The sequence below is a fragment of the Dipodomys spectabilis genome, unplaced genomic scaffold, assembly GCF_019054845.1.
Source record: "Dipodomys spectabilis isolate Male_0828 unplaced genomic scaffold, ASM1905484v1 ptg000061l, whole genome shotgun sequence".
NCBI classification, from domain to species: domain Eukaryota; kingdom Metazoa; phylum Chordata; class Mammalia; order Rodentia; family Heteromyidae; genus Dipodomys; species Dipodomys spectabilis.
Window position 1 is genome coordinate 4,571,465 of NW_024870738.1, and position 6,347 is coordinate 4,577,811.

Here is a 6,347-nt window from a genome sequence, read left to right on the forward strand (position 1 = left end):
GTTTATTAATTGGGTTTCTCATTCTATTGAGGTTTAATTATGTTAAGTGAAGTAAGTCAGGCTCAGAGAGACAAATGGTGTATGTTTTCTCTTGTATGTTGTACTTAGATCTAAATTATGAACATATGAAAACATATATAGGGTCATGCATGTATCCACAAACATAGTATCTAAAGCATGGTATGTGCAGGGGAGGTTTAAAATGGTATAACACCTTCAAACAACTAAGTCATAATTTAGCTAAATGATTACAAGGAAGCTGCAACATGTCTTGTCAGAAAGCAAGGGGAGTTGGAATGGGGCAGAGAATGGAGAGAGGGTGAGTGAATGCAGTCATAATAATCAATGTACATGTGTGTAATGGAACTAGACAACTTGAGGGGAGAGGTGGAGTTGGTGGGAGAGATGGGAAAAACAATGGAAGGGTGACATTGATCAAGATGCATTACTAATAAATTGATATGTTGAATTGAAATCCCTTTGTATAACTACTTAAAGATAATATTTTTAAAAGATAGTCATCAAAGAAAATCAAACATTACCAATCCAGCACCCTGGAGAGTTCCACTGGGGTGACAGAACCTCTGCCAGCTAAGGAAAATCCCTGGACAAGCAGCTAAACTAGTATAGTAATGAAGTGGGTGGGAGAGGGTGTAATACATAGGGCAGAATGGATAGGAAATCACTTAGCTTATCTTTAAGGAGGGGGAGAGAATGAGGGAGAGAATTCCAGGGCATTAGCTCGAGTACAGACTTGACTTTGTATATTATAAATAATGGTTAACATTTATACACCAGGTGCTGTGTGAAGCATTTTACGATCACTATCTTCCTAAACCTTTACAGCACCCTATGAACAAAGAACTATTAGTTTTCATTTAAGAGGAATACAAATCAGGACTTTATGTACTTCAACATATAACGGAAAGGCTTTTGAGAAATACCATAAAGTATCTGTATTAGTTAGGTTAGTAATTAGTTAGTGTTACTCAATGAGAGAGTTGGGGTCTATCAGTATTTTTCAATGCAACTCCTGTCTAGTCCCACAAGTATATATAGTAGAGGTTCTGGAAAACTAATACAATTGTTGAAAAATAATCTGGATTTTTTTAACTAGATGAAAATGACAGAGTCCTTTTGTCTTGAAGTTTGCTGATGTCAAGATTACTGCCCGGAGAGCTGTTTCTTGAGAAAGAATGAGAAGGAAATGGACTGAGAGTGATCTACAAAAGCTTATGGTTAGTCCTAAGGGAGACTCACTTGACAATTGCAAACACCACTGCAGACTATTGAAGGATACTATATAGTCTGCCTCTCTGAGGGGATAGGACTTATCCTTGGCTACAGAGGGTTTGGGTATGGCCCTGGTTGAGGAGGAAGACATGGGTGGCCAGGGGTCTAATCAAACGCTGCTCGAGAATGGGCTTCACTGAGTCCCTTTCACCCATCCCGACATCTGTCCTGCTTCTTCTATAAGGCCCTTCGTACAATAGGTAGCCAACCCCCCTCCCATTGTATCTCTAACTGCGTGATGGGGAAAGCAGCGAGGCTGCGCTCTCCTTTTCCTCCGAAGTCATCCATATCCTCTCTTCATTCTTTATCTCAATTTTCTCTCCATTTATTATTAGTTTAGTTATGAATGGTTATGTTGAATAGATGCATGAGTATTCCTTATACTTTTTCTCCAGTTTCTTCTTCCTGTATGATCATTTTTATAATAAATAATATAGAGGATTTACAAGGGCTGAGAGGTGGCCTTGTCACCAGACACTTAGGCTTCTCTACCCTGGGGAAAATGAGTAGATATAGAGAGGTTTGAGCAAAGAGAATAATGTAGACTGATTTTCTGTTTGAACAGGGTGCATCATGGGCGTCTGCCTCTAAATTGGTCTTGCTACTAGGATAATGCGGAATGCAATTCCTCATTAGCACATTTTCTCAAAGTACAAAGAGCAAATGACTCAATCAACTTCTAAGTATATGAATTACACAAAGCAGTCTTCCAGAAAGCTAGGAAAATATTTTTCCTTTTGCTGGTACCAGGACTTGAACTCGGGGCCTTGTGTTTACTTCTTTGGCTGGTGCTCTATCACTTGAGCCATACCTCTGGCCTAGCATTTTGCTAGTTATTTTTGGAGATGGAGTCCCATGGAATTTTCTGCTTGAACTAAATTCCAACTAGCTTCTTACGTAGTCACAATGTCAGCCCCAATGCTTTCTTTCATATTAGGATTTGGTCTGGTTAGCTCTCATGGAAAACTTGGATGATGAAACTACACAGAAATAGACAAGCTATCTGCATTTATATTTATTTTATGAAACATGTCTAGAACTACCATCCCAGACATTTTTTCCTACACTGAGTTGGCTTTTAGGTGCCTAACATTTCCCAGTTTCATCAAGTAGTGTTTGCTAGGGACTTGGAAAGTAGACAGAAGCTATATTTCCACTTGCTTTACAGCATTTTATTTCCAGTACATATCAACTCACAATGTGTTCCCTCATGGCACATTACATGATCATTAAATTAAAAATGAGAAGTATAGTTGATGATTGACTGCTCCCTAATTGCCTAGAGTAATTTGTCAAAGGCAGAAGGCAGGAGACATAAACTCCATTTTGCTGCTATAGTAACTATCAAAACTACAGCACATCTCTACTAGCATAGAAAAACTTCCCCAAAAAGGATGTTTAGTGGAGCAGATCTTTCCCAGCAGAAAAAAAAAATTCCCACGCTATCAGAACAAAGTTATCAAAATAAGTTAATTCAGTGCTTTCAAAATAAGACACATAAATGATACAAATGTTTTTCAAATTGCTTTCATAATCTAGAGGTTTTTCTTAATATATGAAATTTAATATTTTATTTTTTGTTCATTTATATACTATAATCCTTTGGAAGCCACAAAACGTTGCAATATCTCAAAATTTATCTCTCCTAGAACAATAAATGCTTTGGTTTTTTTTTTTTAATGCAGGAACTGTGGTTTGAACTCAAGGCCTCCTATTCTTGCTAGGCTTTTTATTTGCAGCTGGTGCTCCATCACTGAACCATGCCCTCAGTTCCAACATTTTGATTATTAAAACAAGATAAGAGTAACATGGATTTGTCTGCCTGGGATAGCTCAGAACCATGATTCCCAGTTTCAACCTCCTGAATAGCTAGGAATATAGGCAAGAGTGCCCAGCTAATAGATGTCTTGTTGAGAACATATCTTAGATCCTACATGATAGTATATACAGCATATATTCACTTGATATTTACCAGTTCATGACTTCTGTATGGAAAGTTACACTATTCTTCTGGAGTATAAAACTCAGGAGGGTGTAAGATATAAAATGGTTCCATAGTAAATCATGCCTTTGCCACCCAAAGGATCAAATCCCATTCTCCTAAAAAGAGGCCCTGAGGATATTAAGAAGTATATTGCTCTCAAGACAAAGTGGTATCTGAGCCAAAAATCTTATACTCATAAATTCAAATTCTTCCACTTACAGAGAGAGAGAGACAGAGACATAGACAGAGACAGAGAGACAGAGAGACAGATAGCACTGATCATGTTGACTTTCAGTGCCATGAGGGCAGGGATTATGCTATTATTCTGACCACTGTAGAATAAATGAATTAAAAAAGGAAAGAAAGAGGGAGGGAAGGTGCTATATTAAGAAACTTGAACAGTGATTCAAGAATATTTTAGGGCTGAGAAGGTGGCTCAGTGGTAGAGTGCTTGTCTTGCACGCATGAGGCCCTGGGTTTGATTCCTCAGCACCACATAAACAAAAAGAAAAAAGCCAGAAGTGGTGCTGTGGCTCGAGTGGTAGAGCACTAGCCTTGAACTGAAGAGCTGAGGGATAGCGCCCAGGCCCAGAGTTCAGGCCCCACGACTGACAAAAAAAAAAAAAAAAGAATATTTTAGTGTCATGATACAGACATGCTAGAAACACACAGCCAAAAAGTCCCTCCTTGACAGTAAGAGTTTTAAGTGAGAAATATTTTAAATGCAAGCTAGAAGAATGGCCAGAGGAAAAGCTGGGCACCGGTGGCTCATGCCTGTAATCCTATCTACTCAGGAGGCTGAGATCTGAGGATCAAGGTTCAAAGCCAGCTGGGACAGGAAACTCTGTGAGACTCATCTCCAATTAACCACTAGAAAACTGGAAGTGATGCTGTGGCTCAAGTGGTAGAGCACTCGCCTTGAGCTGAAGAGATCAGGGACAGCACCCAAGCCCAGAGTTCAAGCCCCATGACTTGACAAAAAAAGGGAAAAAAAGAAATAGTTTGTAGGAAGTGGCGCTGGGGCTTAGTGGTAGAATACTGGCCTTGAGAGAAAGAGCTCAGGGACAGTGCCCAGGCCCTGAGTACAAGCCCCACGATCAAGAAAAAAAAAGAAATAGTTTGTGCAAAGGCATGAAAGTAAGAGATCTGTGGATTACTGTGAAACAGATGGAGAAAGACAGACAAAGACGGAGAGAAGAGGTAAGAAATAAAGTTAGAGAGGGAGATAAGTGTCAATCCTCAGCATGCCCTTATGTTCAAAAGTCTGGCTTTATTCTAAGATTATGAGAAATTATGTCAAAGTCATGGTTTTGTGAACTAACAAAATCAAGCTGGTGTATGGGTCATTTATTCAAGCTACATCCAGACAATTGAACAGTAGATATTTTGAGAGGCCTGCAGGATACCTTTTTACGTTTAATGCATATATCTCCAAATGCTAGGAATATTGCCTGCTGAATGCTCGCCACCCAGGCTTTCAACAGGAAACTGGTACTAAGCCACAGGGAACTATCTTGTCCCAAGAGAACATCCTCTCCTCTGAGAGCACCTATAGCCATGACGCCAAATGTGGAGATACAGGTGCCTGGCTCTATTTTTTCAAATAGTATACGTTTTTCATTTCCCTATGTTCATGGCTAGAATTCTAGGCACAACCTAGATACCTGAATATTCTACCTAGGCTGCAAAGGGTTAGCCACACTGCATTCATGTCTGGATATTTAACAAGGGAAATATCTCACCTGTTTGAATTTATGGCTAGAGTTCATTTCTTCTTCACTGTGTTGGAGACTATCTTTGATAACTACCAATTCCTAAAAGCATCCTACAATTTATTTTACATGGATTTTCTCATTATGGCTACTTAATGAATCTAGCATGTATGGGAAGTTTATACAAGTCTGCTAGCAAAGTCAACTTATACACAAAGTAACGGTATGAGTCTGATTTCTCATTGCTTTGCCATACTGCATGCATTAGAAGCGAACCATAGGTCTGATACTCACTCAAGAGGAGGAGATTACATGAAGATGTAAACACTAGGAGATGGGAATGATGGAAAGAAAACCTGTTTATCTGCCCCTCTTTCATTCCTCTATCTGAGAACACTCCCCAATAAACCTCCAATACAGTTACTCACCTTAAAGTCTGTATCCAAGCAATAACACTAGATGCAGAGAAGTCAGGTAGAGACTATTGCTATAACTTTAACTGTGAGTTATAGCAAAGAGAGAATGAGTGTCACATTGTATTTCCATTAATAAATATATAATGATCATTAGTAATATTTAAAATGACATATATCATACCTGGAAATTAAATCAAGTCTATAGTCGAAAGAAATCAAGTATGTCCTAAGACATGTGTACTCTCATGCAGCACTATCGATGATATCCAAGAAATGAGAACAACCCAACTACCCATCAACTAATGAATACATATTTTATACATATTAACAGAATGTAAAAGTAAAATCCTGTTATTTGTGAAAATATACATGGAACTGGAAATTGTTTGCTGACTGAAATAAGCCAAGCACAGTAAGACAAGTACCATATAATCTCACCAATTTGGAAGCTTAAAAAGTTGAAATGGTAGTCACCACAAACTTTAGAGAATAAGAGGAAAAAAAGGAAGAGAAGAGGTGGGCCAATGGGTAATAAATAATAGAAGTTCTGGTGTGCTACTGCACAGTTAGGATGACTATAGATAATGATAAAATACTTCATTCAAATGATGATAATACAGCCATTTATAAATAATTTTGACCATAAAATAATTTACCATAAAGAAATGGCAAACTTTGAGGAAAGAGGTACATCTAACCTGATTGAAATACCACATGGGATATACATGTATCAAAATATAACACCATAACACTACATTATGATATATATGTATTAGTATGTGCATATTGAACATTTAGAAATGTGTGTGACTTTCATGTATTAATCAAGTGTAATTTTAAATAAAAATACTCATACAAGGATAGTCACATTAAAATAACTCATTTCAATTTATGTATGTAAATCATACATAACTAGTAAATATTAGAATTACTGTGTTCTAT